Source organism: Vombatus ursinus, unplaced genomic scaffold (assembly GCF_900497805.2).
Source record: "Vombatus ursinus unplaced genomic scaffold, bare-nosed wombat genome assembly UNPS02014909.1, whole genome shotgun sequence".
Taxonomy (NCBI): domain Eukaryota; kingdom Metazoa; phylum Chordata; class Mammalia; order Diprotodontia; family Vombatidae; genus Vombatus; species Vombatus ursinus.
Window position 1 is genome coordinate 9326388 of NW_020954687.1, and position 19267 is coordinate 9345654.

The 19267-nt window shown below is 32.8% G+C and overlaps 1 pseudogene; it reads right to left on the reverse strand.

The window, feature by feature from the left end:
* Positions 1–1023: 1023 nt before the first annotated feature.
* LOC114029070 overlaps positions 1024–19267 on the reverse strand; it is a 36003-nt pseudogene continuing 17759 nt past the window's right edge.

The following is a 19267-nucleotide window of genomic DNA, read 5'->3' on the forward strand; positions in this document are numbered from 1 at the left end:
ATTTTAGGTTACAACTGTAGCTCATTATTTTTCTAAAGAACTTGTATTAAGCTAAACAAGGTAAAGAAACAAAAAAAAAGCAAAACATCAGTAACACTTGCTATATGAACAGGAGTTTATCTGTGCTCTAAGAGAAAGTATAATTTTCAAATGATGACAATTGTGTTGGGGATAAAGTGGTGCTTGTAAATTGCTAATGCCAATTACTATGTGAAGTTAGCATAAGAATGGAATTTTAAAGTGTATTGTGGGATTGTTGTTTTTTTGCTTTTAATTTAAAAAAAAAAGACAAAAGGTGAAGTATGAGAAAGTACCCCTTTTTGAAAGTTCCCACATAATCTTAGGACCCATAGGGAAGAACCAGACAATAAGGGGAAAACTAGCCAATATTTAAATATTTAAAAAAATAAAGCCTGAACAGATTATATTTCATACTTCAAGTGTGCACAAATGAGGTTTATGAACTTCATAATGACCTAGTTGAGACAACTCAAATTTATATTTCATCTACTTTTCAGACTCTTCTGGGGAATACTAAAAGAATCTGACTATAAACACCACTCAATTTTACTTAAGTCATTAAATATAACCAAACCACTTGCTTTGTACTTCAATGATTTTTCTGACTGCCATTAATAAAGTGGTAAAGTTTTAGATTGCTGTGTGTGGAAGAAAGTCTGGCTTTCCTTCCCTAAACCTAAAGAGAATAAAAATTTTTTTTTAATTTTCTGACTGAAATGGTGGTGTTACAAAACTGGAAAAATATCATAAGCTACAATACAGTGTTTTAAAAATTAAAATTGGATTACTTTCTGTCTGTGATACTAAGTTAGTTGTTTTTAAACTCTTAGTAGTTCTATTCCAGTGAAAATGGGTCTTTTTTTTTTCTGCCAGCTATTGACTGATTCACAAAACTTTTTTTTTTCATTTAAAGAATTAATGCATGAATCAGGTAAAAATAAAAAAAAACAACATACAACTAAAGAAATATAGTCTTCCTTTTATTAATCCAGTCCTATGTCCTTAGTGGCAACTGAGAGAATTGATCCACTTTCTCTGCAATAACAGTAAATAGCATCTTTCTTTAAATTTTTTTCTGTCCTTGCTACTTTTTTTCTTTTTAAAAATTTATTTATTTATTTTAGTTTGCAATATTCTCTTCCAAAAGATTTTGTGTTCCAACTTTTCTCCCCATCTCTTCCTTCCCCTGACAATGAGACAGCATGCAATTTGATATAGGCTCTACATATACATTTATATTGAACCTATTTTCATATTAGTCATGTTGTAAAGAAGAATTAGAACTGATGGGAGAAACCACAAGAAAGGAGAAACAAACAAAAGGAAAAGAAAAAAAAGGGAGAGAGAGCAAATAATATGCTTTGATCTACATTCAGATTCCATAATTCTTTTTTCCTGGATGTGGACAGTATTTTCCATCATATATCCTTTGGAGTTGTCTTTTATCCTTGCATTGCTAAGAAGAGATGAGTCTATCAAAGTTAGTCATAGCACATTGTGGCTGTTACTGTGTACAATGTTTTCCTGGTTCTGCTGACTTCACTCAGGTTCAGTTCATTCAATTCTTTTGAGGTTTTTCTGAAGTCTTTTTACCATTCTTATCTTTGTTTTTTGACATCTTCTTTGTTTTTATTTCTCTCATTAGATCAAAGAATACACTGTCTATTTTGAGTCTAGTTTTGGCAGATGTCTCTACTTACTGGACACTCCACTCTTCTGCTTTATTTTTGACTTCTTCAAAGGATACTTTTCTCCTTTCTTCCAAGTCAGATTTGTTTCTCACCAAAAGCAAAGGGATTTTATCTTCTTTATCCTTAACATGTAGAATCTGTTTCCTGAACTCTGTTATGACTGTAAAGGATTGATGTTCTGTTATGGCAAAGACTAAGAGAAACTCTTCCCTACTATAGAAGTAGTTGCCTCAAATAGCTGTATAGTCTTTTTGTCCAGCCATATCTAGAATGTCTATCTGAATGCCTTTGTTAAAGAAAACTTTCTATAATTGTCAGCTTTAGTAGGTTCCTAGACTTCTACAGACTCATCTTACATAAACTGAAGGGTAAGTGGAGATTTGCCCATCCCTCCACTGCCAACCATGATCACTTTGTGAAGAACTGATGAGCTCTGGTTCTTACTCTTGTTTGGGCATGTTGTCTAGGGTTCCTGAACACTGTCCAAGTTGCTGCTGAAGAACTGAGTAGCTGAAATGTTACTTTGATTTCTCCAGCATATTAGTCCATATTCATTACCCTGGGAAAACAGCTCAAATGGTACCTTTTCTCAATGAGAACTGTTTTTGACGTTTTACTCTGGGAGACAGAAAAGAACCTCAAATTGGCCTAGGGTTTCATATAATTCAGGAGGAGGAGGATAAATGGAGGACCTCCCCCCAATTTTCCCCATTACGTGTTCTCTCTGGAGTGGGGTAAGGGTTCCCTACAGTGGGGAGGGGAAGAGAAGAAAAGGGATATTTAACCCTGAATCTATGAACCTTTTTTTTTGACAGTTGTATTTAAGTAGAATTAGTATCCTTTGCAACCCTCTATATTTTAATCATTATTCTGAGAAGGGGTCCATTGGCTTCACCAGACTGCCAAAAAGATTCATGATACCAAAAAAAATAAAAAGGTTGAGGACCTCTGGCCTAGACAATCATAAGTTGCCTTCTAGCTCTAACATTAGAGTATTTTAGGATAAATATAAGGAAGAGACACCTGGTAGTGATTATGAGTAGTATATTTGTGAATGCTTCAATTTGGAAGCATCTTTTCAGTGCTAATTAACAAAGTTTGGCATGAGATAGCAGGTGTGAAAGTTGTTATAATTTTAGATGGTAAGATGTGTTGCTTTAAATAAATGGTGTTACTAACTTTCAGAAGATGAAGCTGGTTGTTTTGAAGTCATAGCCCTCTGTTCTCAAGTGAAACAGAAATGAGAACTCATCTTAATAGAGATGAGAGAACTCAGGCCCAATATGCATTATTATACCTAATGTCCCTCTTCCCTGTGTTTGTTATTTAACATAATTATTATGGGAAATCTTCAGCATGCTTCCTAATTCCACTTCAGATACACTTGAGCAAATTTCATTAACCCCATTGTTCTCACTCATATCTCAGGGCAGGATTTGCTTTTCTTTCTTTTCCTGTGTTTTTATAGGTGTTATAAAAGCTATAATCCCACTCTTTTCAAAAAGAAATTTAATCATAAGGTTGCTAATAACAAAATCTATTTAATTTTCTAAAATACAAATTTGATGTTTTATTTTCAATGGTTCTGTTGAAATATTACATTATATTCACTCATATTATGCCAAACTCACTTTATCAGAGGGAGTATTGTGTGAGGGTGACTAGGTCCCAGATATTCCCTATGATAGTGCAACTAATTCCTAGACATTACCATTGTCCAAGTACTTCTTTCAAACATGAGTTGGTTCATTATTATTCCATCTTTAACATCTCTTTCTTTTCTTTTTCAGGAAAGACTATCATTCTTGTAGCTATATCTCTTTGGATCAAGCCTTCTTTTTATTTCTGTTGTATCCAAAGAGGGTTGGGGAAATGAAATGAGAGAATGAGATTAAATGTGAGCAAATTAAATCACCAAATCTTTATTGAGCACCTACTAAGTATAAGGTCCTGAAACAAGCCCAGCTGGTTTTAAATATGATTAAGAGATTATTTCTGTCATCAAGATGCTGTCAATATAATGGAATTATACAATATGTGTAAAATATGCCACATATTTGAATATAAAACATATAATGAAAGGCACACAAAATTATGAAAGTTGAGAGGGAGGAAAGCTCTTTTTTGTTTGATAGAATTAACTTTCAGTCAGAAAGACTTGAGTTTTAATCCCACCTCAGACACCTACAAATTGTGTGAACTTAGGCAAGTCACTTAACCTCTTGGAACCTGTTTCCCCCTTTGAAAAAAATGAGGTGAGAGTCACCATGGTATAATGGAAAGAACAATGTATCGGGAGTCAGAAGAATTGAGTTCAAATCCAAACTCTGCCACTTGCCAACTACGTAACCTTGTATATATCATTTCTCTAGACTTCATTTTATTCATCTGTAAAGTGAAAAGAATGGATTAAATGGTCTCAGATGTGGTTTTCACCTTTAGACCTATGACCCCACAATTTGATGATCTCTTTAGGCTCTTTTTTAATTTCCTGCGCTCCTAGCATAGAATGTTATTAATTTTGCAAAGAGCTTTAAAAACATTAAAATGCTAAACAAATTTTACCTACACTTATTATTATTATTATTATCCATCTTATTTTCTTCACTTTTTTGGATGGGATTTATGTAGAAAATAATTATGCATACAATAATTGGCCTATGGCTTAACTTCTGTAGACCCACTCAAAACACATATAAAACAACTTTTTGCACACAGCATAACAGGGATGGCATATAGCTTTCCATCTTCCCATATTTCTCCCACTAGGCCTCTACATTTTGAAAACTTATACTTTTCATTGAATTTGGAGGCTATATATAATTCGTATGTCAAGGTTTATTTAAACCATTCTTCAATTCCTCCAGATCCATGTTTCTGTCTGTGTGGTTGTGGGTAACAGTTCTGCCTATAGTGATACTCCAGTTAAGGTAAAGTTTATATGTTGCATTCTCAAGAATGTTTGAGGGTTTGTATTTGTAGAGCAAAGATTTATTGCTTGTGATTTTATAAAGGATAGAGAGCTTATGTTGTGCAATTCTCACTGCTTGATTTTATTTTTCTAAATATACAGTAGATGAAAATTTTAGGAATTTACAGTTAGCAGTTACACAGTTTCTACCATTTTATTGCATATTTTGTATCACTTAAAAATCCAAGATCTTTAAGGATAACCTTCTGTAATTTATGACAAAAGTGAACTTATTCTGCAACTGTTATCATAATCCTCACAGGGCACTTTAAATCCACTCCATGATCTTAAATTTTTCATAGGCTCCAAATGGAAAAAAAAAATAGTTTCTGTTACATTAGAATTTTATACTTATCAGGTCCAAAATTGCATTTTGATATTGTTGGAGGAAATTTCCATGAGAGGAAGTAGTTATTAATTAGTTTTTCAGTGGAGCTATATAATTTGATGTCATCCATATTCACTTAGGGATAATAACATTTTTTTATATAACTAATTTTTTATCTTGAAACCAATACTTTTTTTCAGAAGGAATATAAAAATAGGCAGAATTATAGTAAGCTTAGACTATCTCTTGACAAGATGACATTTTATATCAACTGTGCTTGTTGATATTTTTGGTGGAATGTTTTAAATAAAGAGCAACTCTCCATACAGACATATAATTCCTTAGATTTCTTGCTATGCTTAAATTGATTATACATACTTTTGATACATGATTAAGCCATGATCATGGATCATTATGGATCTCATTCATTTTTGTCACTGTAGTTTTGCAGAGAAAGTTACGTATTTAGTCATTTCCCTTTCTATTGTTATTCTTCTGTTTATCATATTAATGGCATACAAGTTTATTGTATCTGTGTTTGGTGCAATTTCTGCTTTTTTTTTTGTTTGTTTTACAGGTCTTATTTTAATCACATTTGTTGTTCAGTCATTCAGCAATGTCTCACTCTTCATGACCCTATAGACCATAGCGTGCCAGGCCCTTCTATACTCCACTATTTCTCAAAGTCTGTACAAGTTCATTTATGTTGTTTCCATGACACAATCCATCTCATCCTCAGCCATCCCCTTTTCCTTTTGCCTTCAATGTTTTCCAACATGAGTCTTTTCCAAAGAGTCCCATCCTTTCTTTATGTGACCAAAGTATTTAAGATTCAACTTCAGTATTTGATCTTCCAGTGAACAGCCTGAATCAATTTACTTAAGTATTGACTGATCTGATCCTCCTGCTGGTCAAATATTTTGACCACATCAATGAACTGAAATATTCCACCTCCTCCTTCAGGGGTGGTGTTCTCAATTCTCTATACTATATTTGTTGTTGATGCTGATTTAATTATTTTGTTCTTTCTGGTTCCACATATTGATTCAATGTCACTTTGAATTGTTGATTAAGCATATCAAGAATTTGATGCACTTTTATTTTCTAGATGCCATTTCAAAAGTTTCTTTTTATTTGTCTTTAATGTTTCTATATGGCATTTAAGTTTTTTTTTTTACTGAGCAAATCAGATAAATATTGAAACAATCTTCCATCATCTTTCTTCAGGTCTTTGATAATATACTCTAGTCAATAATTTAATTCATGTCTTCAAGAGTACTTATGGATAGCTCCACCTTTCTTCACAGTGTCCTTACTAGGGCAACAGGCATATTAAACATTGTGGCTTTCATTTCCTGAAATATGTCTATATCATTTTTTTTCAAATGTTACGGGAGAATTTGTTCATTCATGAGTATCACAACAGACACAAGCTGTTTTGAATTAATTGGTTTTGGTATAGTTGGTCTCTTAGACTTGTGTCATCAAACTTAAATAAGACTTTTTCAAAATTCTATTCTAAGAATGTTCAACCATTTTCAAAATGCTTTGAGACATTGCATTAGTTTTGACATCTTTTCCATAAATAGATATACTTTACATAATTTATATTCTTCAGAATTTCCTGGTTAATTTTATTGAACTGCTAAAATTATGTCTTATTCTATATATTTAGCTATTTATTGTATGCATTTTTATGATCGCTTTGCACTGATCTGAAATGGAGTATTATGCAACTTGATGTTGAGGCTGTAATGACAAAAACAAAAATAAAAACAAAAAAAAAAGAAAAAAGTATGGAGTCCTTGGTATACCTGGTAAAATCTATTTCTAATGTTATTATGATGTAGAATTGGAACATAATAAAATATTTATATGTTCAATCCATTCCATGTGCCATTTAGTTTGGGATTGTCTGTTTTAGTGGTCAGCACCATTTGTACTGAAATATTTCTAGTAGGTGTGATATCAGTGTTATTGCTTTATTCTGATTTAATCTTGCCTTCCTGTGATGCCAGAGCAAGAAGGAACACCAGTTGCTTTGCTCTCTTACATGTCAAGCAAGTAATGATGATACTTTCGAGTACTGTCTGCCTGCAACTCCATTCCCTCTTATCTATCTGTCTATCCATCTTTCTTTCTATTTTTATTTTACATTCACAAAACAGTTACAACAAAATGGTGAGTGTGCAAACCCAATAACTGTATCTTAAGAGCCCAACAGACTGATGATTCAGTATTCTGGACAAACTTCCCTGTTTTGATATTGGCAGGTAGATGATTTTCCACGTGTCCTGAATATGTTTCTGTATTTGTAAATGTAGCCGGGGAAAAAAACACAAACACAAGAACATTGTATTGGTAATTGAGAGAAGTGAATTCTAGTTAGGATTCTGCTACTGACTAACTGTGTGAATTTGAGTACGTTCCTAACTCACTGGGACTTAATTTCCTCATCCATAAAATGAAGGTATCCAATTCCATGATCTCTGTGGTTCCTTCCAATGCTAGAATTCTATGACTTACTATTATAAGGGATGAACTGCTACATTCTGTTTTACATTGCTAACACCACATGTCACAGGATTTCGATAATATATTTTTTCCAAAATAGAAATAATTCTTATAAAAGAAGAAATCTCTAGAAAAATGTATTGGCTATACAGGTAGTTGGAGTTAGACAGTGAGGTGGGGAAAATGAGGGAAAGGAAGACCAAAAAAAGGAAGTGGAAAAAAAAGGAATATACAATAGGATTCTATGCATAAATCCTATGTCTCATGAATAATCCTTCACTGCTAGATTAATTCTATCTTCTACAAATTAGTATTCTGTTATATACACTATATTAGGAAAACTGTCATTGGCACTTCTTTTGAGTGATGATAGACTATGGAATGACACATACTATATTGACCTAGGTCTATAGTTAGGATCATGTAAAGACTCAAATATTTTATCATTTAAGATTACAGCTAGTTCTAGCACTCTGTTGCCCTTTCATTTATGAAAGAAATTATCCAGTGAAAAATAAAGGAATTATATAAACCTTTATTTATGAATAGCATCTATTAAATAATTGACCTACTTCCCCACATTCTAAGCAGTAGGAATTGAAAGTCCCTCAGCTTTTGAGTACCTGACAAGATAGCTATGCATTTGAGAAGGAATATTTACATTAATTACTATAATTAACACTCACTATGCCATGCTGCCGCAACTCAATTACCATGCAGAGAAGAACCTTTGAACTAAAAAAGTCAAAGTTTGACTTATTGTGCTTAACTGTGACATTAAATGAAGTGCCTCCTTTTGGTCCCTTAAAGTGACATATGTGTAAGAGTTATAATTATCCTATATTAATTCAATAACAATCCACAAAAGCATTTCAATGAAGATCTTTCATATTTTTTTTCCTTTTAAATCTTCATTCCTGAACAGTTCAGGATCACATTACTGTTTTTAATTCTATACAGAATGAATTCAAGAATGTTACATATATGTGCTCATTTATACATATACATATATAGATGTGTATTGTACATACATATATAAAATTATAAAATTTATAGAACGAATATGTCTCCAAAAAGTTCTGAGTCTTTGTTTAGGAGGTTTCTGTGCTCCATAATCCATTCAATATGGATAGGAGGGGGCATAGAAAAGGTTACTTTTATTCTTAGGAAATGAGTTTTAAAGTTGTCAAGGTGAAGGTTTGAGCATAGGAAAAGGATAACAAAGAATTTAAATTTTTACTACTTTGTTAAACATTTAAAGCCTCCTAACATTATAATGACCTTTATCTTAACATTCAAATAAACTTGATTCTAAGCTGAAACATAATTTCTGAAGCTGGTCATTAGTATTCATTGATTTAGTTATCCATCATGAGTAATATGGCAGTTTATGAAACAGAAAGAATAGAAAATGATTGATATTGTGAAGGGAACATACTATAGTGTAAATAATGTATGACTTAAAGTCAAGAGATCCCAGGGTTTGAATCCCACTTCTCCCACCTATTAGCTATGTGACCATGGGTAAATCACCTAATTTCAAAGGAACCCAGAAAACTCTAAGTTATAAGTCTTATGGCTCTAAATTACAAATAAGTTGCTGATCTGCATTTGTGAATGTATTTTCCATACTGGGTGTTCATTACAATAAAGAAATCATAGGTTTCAACCAAATATGGAAACACATATTTACAGAAAATACACATAGATGCACAATGCACACCTATGTGTATACATTTATACAAGTGGATAAGTGTAATGATACATTATATATGTACAAAAATGCATACATACATGCATATACATGCACATACATAGGTGTATATGTATATATGTGTGTATATATATATATGTTTATATATTTATATATGTACAAACACATGTATCTTACAGGTAGGTTGCACAATAGATAGAGCACCAGGTCTGGAGTCAGGAAGATTCATTTTCCTGAGTTCAGATCTGGCCTTAGACACTTACTAGTTGTGTGACTGTAGGCAGGCCAGCCAACCCCTTTGCCTCAGTTTCTTCATCTGGAAAATGAGCTGGAGGAGGAAATGGCAAACCATTCCAGTTTCTTTGCCCAAAAAGCAAAACAAAACAAACAAAAAAAAAAACCCAACAAATTGAGACACAAAGAGCCAGACACAACTGAAATTACTGAACAAAAATAGTACCTGCCTCATAGTGTTGAGATGCTTACATAAATTAATGCATGTGAAATATTTCGCAAGCCTTAGCTACAGTTAGATAAATAACAACATTTAAAAAATATCTCTCCCAACATAAACTTAATCATCTAGATTGACATAATTGTCAAGAGGACATAGAATTGTTGATTGGTTCCTAGGGATGAAGGCTGCCTCAGATATGGCTGACTGGTTAGAATAGAGGCAGAGAACCTGCTGCCTCAAGGCCACATGTGGCCTTCTTGGTCCTTAAGGGTGGCCCTTTGATGGAATCCAAACTTTGCAGAACACATTCTCTTAATAAAATGATTTGTCTTGTAAAACTTGGACTCAGTCAAAAGGTAGCACCCCAGGACCTAGAGGGACACATGTGGCTTTGAGGCTGCAGGTTCTCCACCTCTGGGCTAGAACATGAAAGGATATGCTCTTTTTAAAACAATATATCTAATAAGTGTTGTCTAGAAATAGTCTGACATATAAGGTTAGTCTCATTTCTTGACTTCCATTTTGGCCTTCCCCTGCTTAATAAGCAGTCCAGCATGAGGCAGAGTTGGCCTATATTCTGGGGATGGGAAGGAAATCTGTGTAGTTTCACATTAGCATCCTCCAAGGAGCTAGAAATAGCCACACTTGGGGCAATAGCAAAAAGAAATTGTATGCACTTGCAAGAAAACTGATGCACTGTGTATACTTTTTCCAGACTAAGGATGGCAGTAACCAGGGCATTGATACATTTACCATATAAGCATGTAGTGTTGGCAGATATATGAAAGGTCACTTACCTTGAGTTTATGCACAGTATTTGTGAACTTCAAACTGCTAAGTGAAGAAGGGAGGATTTTTCATATCTGAAATGGTGTGTCCCTAGAATCTAACCTCACTAGAGAAGTAAGAATTTCTATGTAGCATGAGTTTGGGAGGAATCTTTGTAGGTAACATGCAGTTCTAGACTTTCCAGATATGAAAATTCAAGGATTAGACCTTTGGAGTCAAAGATATTTCACTATACAATGTTTCTTGGAGAAGAAAAAAGATGACCTCTAAAATTTAGTTGGTGAAGGCATTTTTAAGTGCTTACTATGTGTCAGGCACTGTGCTTAATGCTCAGAATACAAAGTAATGGAAAACAAACAAAAAAAGTCCTTATTCTAAAGGAATTCTAAAGGAAGAGATAATAGGTAAATAACTAAATAAAACAAGATTTATAAAGACAATGAAAAGCAATACAAAGGGGAAGGTATTAGAATCGAGGGTTGGAGGATCAAGGACCAGAAAAAGACTCCTTCAGAAGATAGTGTTTGAAATGAGTCTCAAAGACTGCCATGAGAATTAGAGGCAGAGATGAGAAAGAAGAGCAAAGACATGGAGATAGGAGATGGAATGTTGCATATCAAGTATGTTGATGTAGCTACATTTTAGACTATCAACTGTTAGAAGACAAAAAAGCTAGGGGTATAAAGAACATTAAAAGTCAAATGGTGGACTTTATATTTTATCCTTTGACATGACAAGGAGCCAGTAAAGGACTGAGTTGTAGATGTTGTCATAGTTGCAGGCTAGTAGTGACATGATCAGAGCTGTGCTTCAGGAACATCACTTTAGCAATTGAGTGGAGAGTGTTTTGGAGTGAGGAGAGACTAGAGACCAAGAGGCCAATTAAAAGGCTATTTCAGTAGTCCAGTGAAGAGGTGGTGAGGGCCTGAGCTAGGGAGATGGCTATATGAGTAGAAAGAAGGGAACCCAAACAAGAGATATTGTGAAGGTAAAAATGACAGAATTTGCAATGAATTGTGAACCAAAGGACTGGAATAATGCCAGTACACAATTTTGGTGTCATCTTCAAATCCATACTTACCACATACATCCAAACTATTGCTGTCATTTTCATCTTCAGAATATATCTCATATGTATGTCATTTTCTCTTCTTATATAGCCACTCTTTTCTTGGAGAAAGAGGTGATGGGTAATTTGGATGGTGCAGGCTTAATGGGGAAAGGATTGCTTATTCAGTAGTACTAAAATGTGTTTGCTTTACAGGCTGGAAGAGGGTAGATCCAAACCACAGGGTGACATTGCAAGTCTGGAAGGGACTGTATAAGAGACTGTAGGAATTTTAGGGATCTAACATTTCAAATGGTTGTCAGAATGGCAATATTATGTTCATTTCTCTTCCTGGGGGAATTGATAGATGGACTACTTTATGTGTTTATAACAATTTTGGACTCTTCAAATTCTTTTATATTTTTGTGTTTGCTATGAGATATAATGGCACTATTCTACCAATACGCATTGCTACTTTGATTGCCAAGGCAAAGTTCAAGTCACTCTGTTTTATGTATGTCTCTGGCTGACATACAAATTTACTAAGCAAATAATGCATGTGGAACAACGGCACTGGTATTATATATCCTATCTCAGGTATTCTGAAGCATTTACTAGGAGAAACAAACACGAAGAAATTATTCTCTTTTTTTTTTAGCCATTTTATACATTCTGGAGATTTAATGATCTGTGGATTTGAGAATCCCAAACCAAGCCTGAGTGAAATAATCATAAACAAAACCTCTCTATGGAGCTATCATGGGACAATATAGCAATAATGCACATATTAAGACATTCCTAAGTGCCTATTCATATAATAGAATGTGTACTATGACATTAACTTGGGAAATTAAGGAATTGCCAATAATTCCTTCACAACAGAAAGGAAACATTGTCTGTGATCACTGTTTTAATATGATTTTTTCCCTTTGTCAATACACATACTGAAACTAGAAATTAAGGGAAATGAAATAATAACAAACCATCTTTCACCTAGATTATCCCCTAGGAATAAAAAAAAAAACACCTGGTTTGTTATTAGACCCATCATATGAAAATAGGGTTATTATTATTATTTGTTTTCACAAAAAGAATAGTAACTCCCTGAATGGAATCATAGTATTTCATTTAAACAATTCCCAAATGCAGATGGAATCCAAAATTGTGATGAATATTTATAAAATAATTTTAACAGTGCCATTGCCTTCTCCATTGAAATAAGTGGGCCATTTTGGGATTCAGGGCCAGTAAAGTTCTGGACAGAGTTCAGAAAATATGTGGGAATGACCAAAGGTGTTTCAGAGTATGAGGACTCTCAAGTACTAAACTTGATCCCAACCTGGAATTCAGAATTTCCTATTACATTTCAGTGTTACAATTGGATGAATTAGTTGGTATGGGTTTGTGCAGGAACATGCCTGAAACCAACATCTAAAGAACATTTTCTCTGAACCTAGAAGATCAATAATTGTTGTAATTTTGGGAAAATACTCCTTCATTATAGGTGACCAAAAGAAAAAAATGGTAATCAGATAAATTGAAGCTAATAAGATTACATTTTCTCTATGATCATGTGATCAATAAAATGGTAGAATAGAATTTTCTCCACACTCCAATAAATCTCAATGACCAACTGCCCCCAAAGAGTAATTATGTACCAGTTGTATAACAATTACAGCTGAATTCCAAAGATAAGAAAGCAAGATGCCACATGAGATAAAACCCATATGAAACAGTGCAAGATGCTAAACCTTAGGTCATTCACAGAGTACCTCTCCACCACCAGCTTTCACACTTCAGTTGGTTGCACTAACTCATCCATGAACCCACTGGAGCTACAACACATAAATAGTCCACTTGTGGTGCAAAGACTCAGCTAATATGTTTCATAACTTGCTCAATTCTCACAGAACTGCAATGATCAATAGGTTTAGACTCTGATAGATGATATTAGGAAAAAGGGAGTAAAGGAGGAAAGACTGAGGCTTTGTTCTGCATTGGCTGGATTCTAGGTTCAGGATTATAAAAGCTACAGAAACTCTTCCCAGAGCACCCATTCCATTTGCCACCAAACCAGTAAAAAAAAAAAAAAAAAAACAACTGTACAAAATCCCAGTCATACAAAAAATAAAATAAGAACCAACAACAAGAATTAAAACAAGGGGAGAATGTAAGTGGCTACCCAAGGCTTCAAGTAAAAGCATCTAAAACATGTCTTTTCCAGTCTCATTCCCTAAAAAGCCACCGCCAGTGGAGACCAAGGCTGATGAAAAGAAAATTTCCCCCAATGGGGAAAGAATAAGACATCTTTACAGTATAGCCCTGGGGAGTAGGTGGGGAAAAGTCAAAAGTGAATAACAGAACAATAATATTATTTTTAAAAGGCTAAAATGACCAAAGATCTGAAAAGGAATAAGAATTACTTTAAAAAAAGGTAAGTAAATAATTACCAAGTTAGAAGAGAATAAATTTCAGAGCTTATGGCCTACACATTAGAAATAATTGGCAGAGTAGAGTAACTAAAATCTATAATAATAATTCTCTCTAAAGGAACAGAAGAGAGAAATACATAAGAACACATTAGATATTTAAATGTAATGGAGCAAGGTACAATCTGGAAGAGAAGAAAAAAGAAATAAAGTTAAAAGAACAAAAGATCTCTATGAAAGCATAAATCACTGTTCTCAAAGACAGGATTTATGGAGACAATTTAAGAATCATAGGTTTCCAGAAGAAACAAACAAACAAACAAACCTGAACACTACAATGCAGGACATAATGAAAGAAAACTGTGCAGAATTTCTGAAAGCAAAAGAAAAAAAAAGGCATGAATTGAAAGTATCCTAAAATCACCTCAGGGTGGCGGGGGTATAGAGAGATAGAATTGGGATTAAACTGTTTGACACAGAGGTTCAATTTAATAATTCTGCAAAGGACCAGGAGGAAGAATATCAAATGAAAAAGTAATATAATTTAAATAACACAACACTATTCTGTACCCACTAGTGATCTCAAAAGAGAATGGAATAGTGTACTCCAAAAAGCAAAGGAGGTTAAAAAGTCAGTTGGTAAACATTTAATTAGTGTCTAAGAAGTGGTGCTCACTGTGCCAAACACTGAAGATACAAAGAAAAAACAAAAGATCATCCCTGCCCTCAGAAAGCTCCAATCTAATGAGGGAAGACATTTTGGCAAGTAGTACCTGGTTCAGGGAGATGATGAAGTCAAGGATTGCATTTAGGTGGGCAACAGTTTCCTTGAGCTCCCTTCTTAAATAAAAGATCTGGGAAGACATCTCATGCCTTCTACAATCAAAGGAAAGGAGGGCCTCCAGAGCAGGGGATACTAAGGGAGTGTGAATTTATGGGTTGATGTGAACTTATAGGATGATGAGATTCCCATGAGGTTTAGGAGACCAAATTTGAACTTAGTCATTAATGGGAAAAAAGGATGGGATTTTAATAACAAAGGTATTTGAGATATTCCTACAAAAAAAAATTACCATTTGTGAGTACACTATGTGATTTTCAAACACATCTACCCTCCAGAAAAACAGATGCAAGAAAGATAAATCAAAATAACTACCAAGGAAGGAATAAATAGTAAAATACATTGTCTCATTTTTAGACATTAAGAAATATGACAGAAAAAGAAAAAAAATGACCCAGGGAATAAGAAAAGAGGGTACATTAATAAACATTCCTCTCTTATCATTACTTCCTTTGTGAACTAATATTTTTAAGATTGAAGGAAAATATAGTAAGGTGTACAGTGTCAATTATGTAAGTTTTTGCTTAAAGAAGGAGCTGAAGCTTTGGGAATTCAGGAACTTTAATTCTATGAAGAAAATAAATAATGAATATATAAGGAATCTCTCTATTTATGTCTTTATCTATACAATGTGCTTTAATAATTAAAATTGATACAAAGGGAGACAGAAGGTAAACAGATGTGGGGAAGGAGAGAGAAAGAAAAGAGAGAAAGAAAGAAACAGAACAGATTAAGTACACAACATGAAGAAAGGAACAATACAATAACATAGGTTTTGATAAACACAAAGGCCCTAATCACTGGAGAAAGGATTCATTACTTGACAAAAAGTGCCAGGAAAACTAGACAGCAATCTGGGAGAAATTACCTTTAGACAAAACATTCATCCCATATACCCAGATAAGCTTCAAATGGATATGTAGCTTGGATGGATGAACATATGAAGGGAAAAAAAATTTTTTAAAAAAGTAAAGTAATTTAAAAGCAAGAAGAAACTATCATTTAGATCTCAGGATAGGGAAGGATTTAATGAACAAATATTTGAGTAGAGTGGACCTTGCAAGATAAAATGGACAATTTTGATTATATAAAATTTTAAAGTTTTTGTACAAGCAAATCAAATATAATTAAAATTAGAAAGAGAATAGATAATTAGGAGTTATATTTTCAAAAGTTTCTCTAATAAAGTTTCCATTTCCAAGGTATATAGAACACATTCAAATATATGAAAATAAGAATCATTCGCCAATTGATAAATCATTGAAGGATGTTAAAGATAATTCTCAAAAGTATAAGTTCTAGCATAATTATATTTAAAAAGTTATGAATAAATAATAATTAAAGAAATATAAATTAAAGCAATTTTGTCATTTCACCTCATATATCTAATCTTCGTGAAAAATAAGAGATAGATAATGACAAGTGTTCAAGGTACTGTGGGAAAACAGGCACAATAGTATATTCCTGGAAGAGCTATAAATTGGTCCACCTATTCTGGAAAACAATTTGTAACTATTTGCAACATACTGCCAAATTATACACACTCTTTGATACAAGTACATAACTTCTAGATTTATGAAAGTGAAAAAACACTTTTAGCAGTTTTTTTAATAGCTCAAAATTGGAGAATATGAAGATATCCCACTGTTGGGGAATAACTAAACAAATAAATGGCATACAGATATTATATATATTACATCAGGAATATTGTTGTGCTGTATGGAATTGTTTCAATGGAATATTATTGTGCATAAAAAAGGATGAAAAGGACAAATCTAGAGAAATCTCAGAAGAACTTTTAGAACTGTTACAGATAAAAATGAGCAGAACTAGGAAAACAATTTATAGAGTGATAGTATTGTAGAGAAAAACAACTTTGGATAACTTTAGAAGTCTGATTAACACAACGTAGCCCAAAAGAATGAAGATTAAACATGCCATTTATCTATTAACAAAGAAGTGATGAATTTAAAATGCAGAATAGATTTACATTTTGGATATGAGTAAAGTGAGAATTTATTTTGCCAAACTATGTAGATATGCATTGAAGGATTTGATTTTTATTTTTGCATGTTTTCTTGTTTTTGTTATTAATTTGCTTAGTGAAGGAAAAGCGGGTATAGATAAATTTAAAATATTTGTTACTTGAAGAAGCAAAACATGTATATGTATAAATAGTATATATATGTGTGTATATATGTATATATGTATATATATGTATATATATGTATATATATATATAAAAGAATCAAAGAATAACATAAGGAGAAGTAAGATTAATGAAGATAGCAAAGCAAATAAATACTTTTTTTAAATGGTGCAGAAAAGAGAAAAAATCAAGTATTGCTCAACATTAGCAAGATAATATAATTAATCACCTTAAAAACAAACAAAATATATGATTAGATGATATAAGCAGAAAAAATTTCTTGACAAAATCCAACTCTCAGACTAAAAAAAATTATATGAAGTATAGGCATAGGAGGATATATATATATACACACACACACATATATATACACACACACACATATACATACACATACATATATATACATACATATATACATACATATGTATATATATATATAGAGAGAGATAATAAAAATAATTAAGGTAGAAAACTAGTATTATACATAATGAGGAATTATAATTTTGGTGCTATAATTAAATATCACTAAAACTCTTCCTAATAAAATTTCATAGTAAAGCAAAGCCTTCCCTTTCCCTGAATGTATTTGACATAGTTCTAAAAATGTCAGTAATAACAGCCATACAAAAGTAGAGTAAAATAAAAAATCATCCCCATTTACTTTTGATGTGACTTTCATTTCATGAATCCTAGGAATTCAGCAATGAAATTAATTTAGATAATTGATAGCTTCACAAATGTTGCTGACTACAAGTTTACTAAAATCAATAGCATATTTTATAAGGTAGTATCAAAATCTGGTATATATTGTTAGAAAAAGAAATGTTATTAAAAAAACAAAATAGATAAAATATTTGAGTCACTCTATCAAAACTTATTAAAAATGCAATTAAAAAATGTTTCTTAAGAAAAAACCACAATACTTGGGAAATATCTAATACTCATGACATGGGTAAGAAAAAATTTGTTTCTAAATTTACATATTAGCAAAGTTAATTTACATGTATAATGCTATATTAATTAAAGTGCCAAAGGAATGCTTTTACTGAACTGCCAATACCACAATGCAGAGCTGAAGGCTCAGTTCTGTGGAACATGACATATAACATCAGGTTTCTTTTCCTCATTTGTTGAATGCCTTTGCTGATTTGTTGTTGTTGTTGTTGTTGTCTCTCTAAAAAAAGTCTCATACAACGTATGACTCTCTGACAAAGAAAAGGAAAGGTAGTGGAACACAAGGAGAAATGTAGGTAAAGTAAAAACATGATATAGATACAATCTGGTTTTTAAAAAGATTGAATTATCTTTAATACTTTGAAGATGTATTCAATTATAAGAATATCCATATGCTGATTCAGATTGCAAAAGCTCAGAGGATAAATATGAAACCATGAACTTGAGTTTGCAATCTCAAGTGGATGGGGGCAGGATAGAAGATCCCTGTAGATGTGATTTGGGATAAAAAAAAAACAAACTGTGGTTTTGGCAGACATTAAATTCATCATAAGTTAATTATGATATGTTATTTCTCAAAAGCTATTGAAATCTTATGTTGGATGAATAGAAATGGGATTTATATTGAGGGAGGGTATAATCATGGCAATCTGTATAGTGTCCAGAGGAAGGTGAATCAATATGGTAAGGAAAGTATGCAGATAAAGATAAGTTAAGAGAACTGGAAATGTTTAGGTTGAAGAATAATAGATATTTTCAAATGTTTAAAGAATTGTAATATAAACTACAGGTTAGATTCATCCTTAAGTTACAAAACAAACAAACAAACTAACAAAAATGCAGGGTATTCACTTTGGACTTTATATAAGGAAAAAATAATAAAAAATAATAGTAATAGTAATAATAATATTAAAGGTATTAAAAAGTGGAATTATGGGTTGGGAGAGAGCAAAATACAAATCACTGTTGCTCTTATGCCAGTGACTGAGTGACCAGTAATGTGTAGATAAGTTCCATATTTTGGGTGGTGGAACCAAGATGGTGTATACAGGCAGTAACCCAGCTGAACTCTCCCAACATTCCCCTCCAAATAACTTTACAATATAACTCTTTGAATCAAATTTTAGAGTGGCAGAGACAACACAAGGTCAGAGTGAGACATTTTTTCAGCCTCATACAACTTAGGAGATTGTCTAGAGAGGTCTATGAAAATGGAGTAGGGCTGGCCCAGAGCACACTAGACAGCAGCACCATGGTGGGCCTTGGAGGTGGGCTGCAATAATATTAACAGTAGCACCAACTTTGGGAGCTCTCAAACAAGAAAGAGTAAGGAGTTCAGACAACTGGCCAGAGTGGGT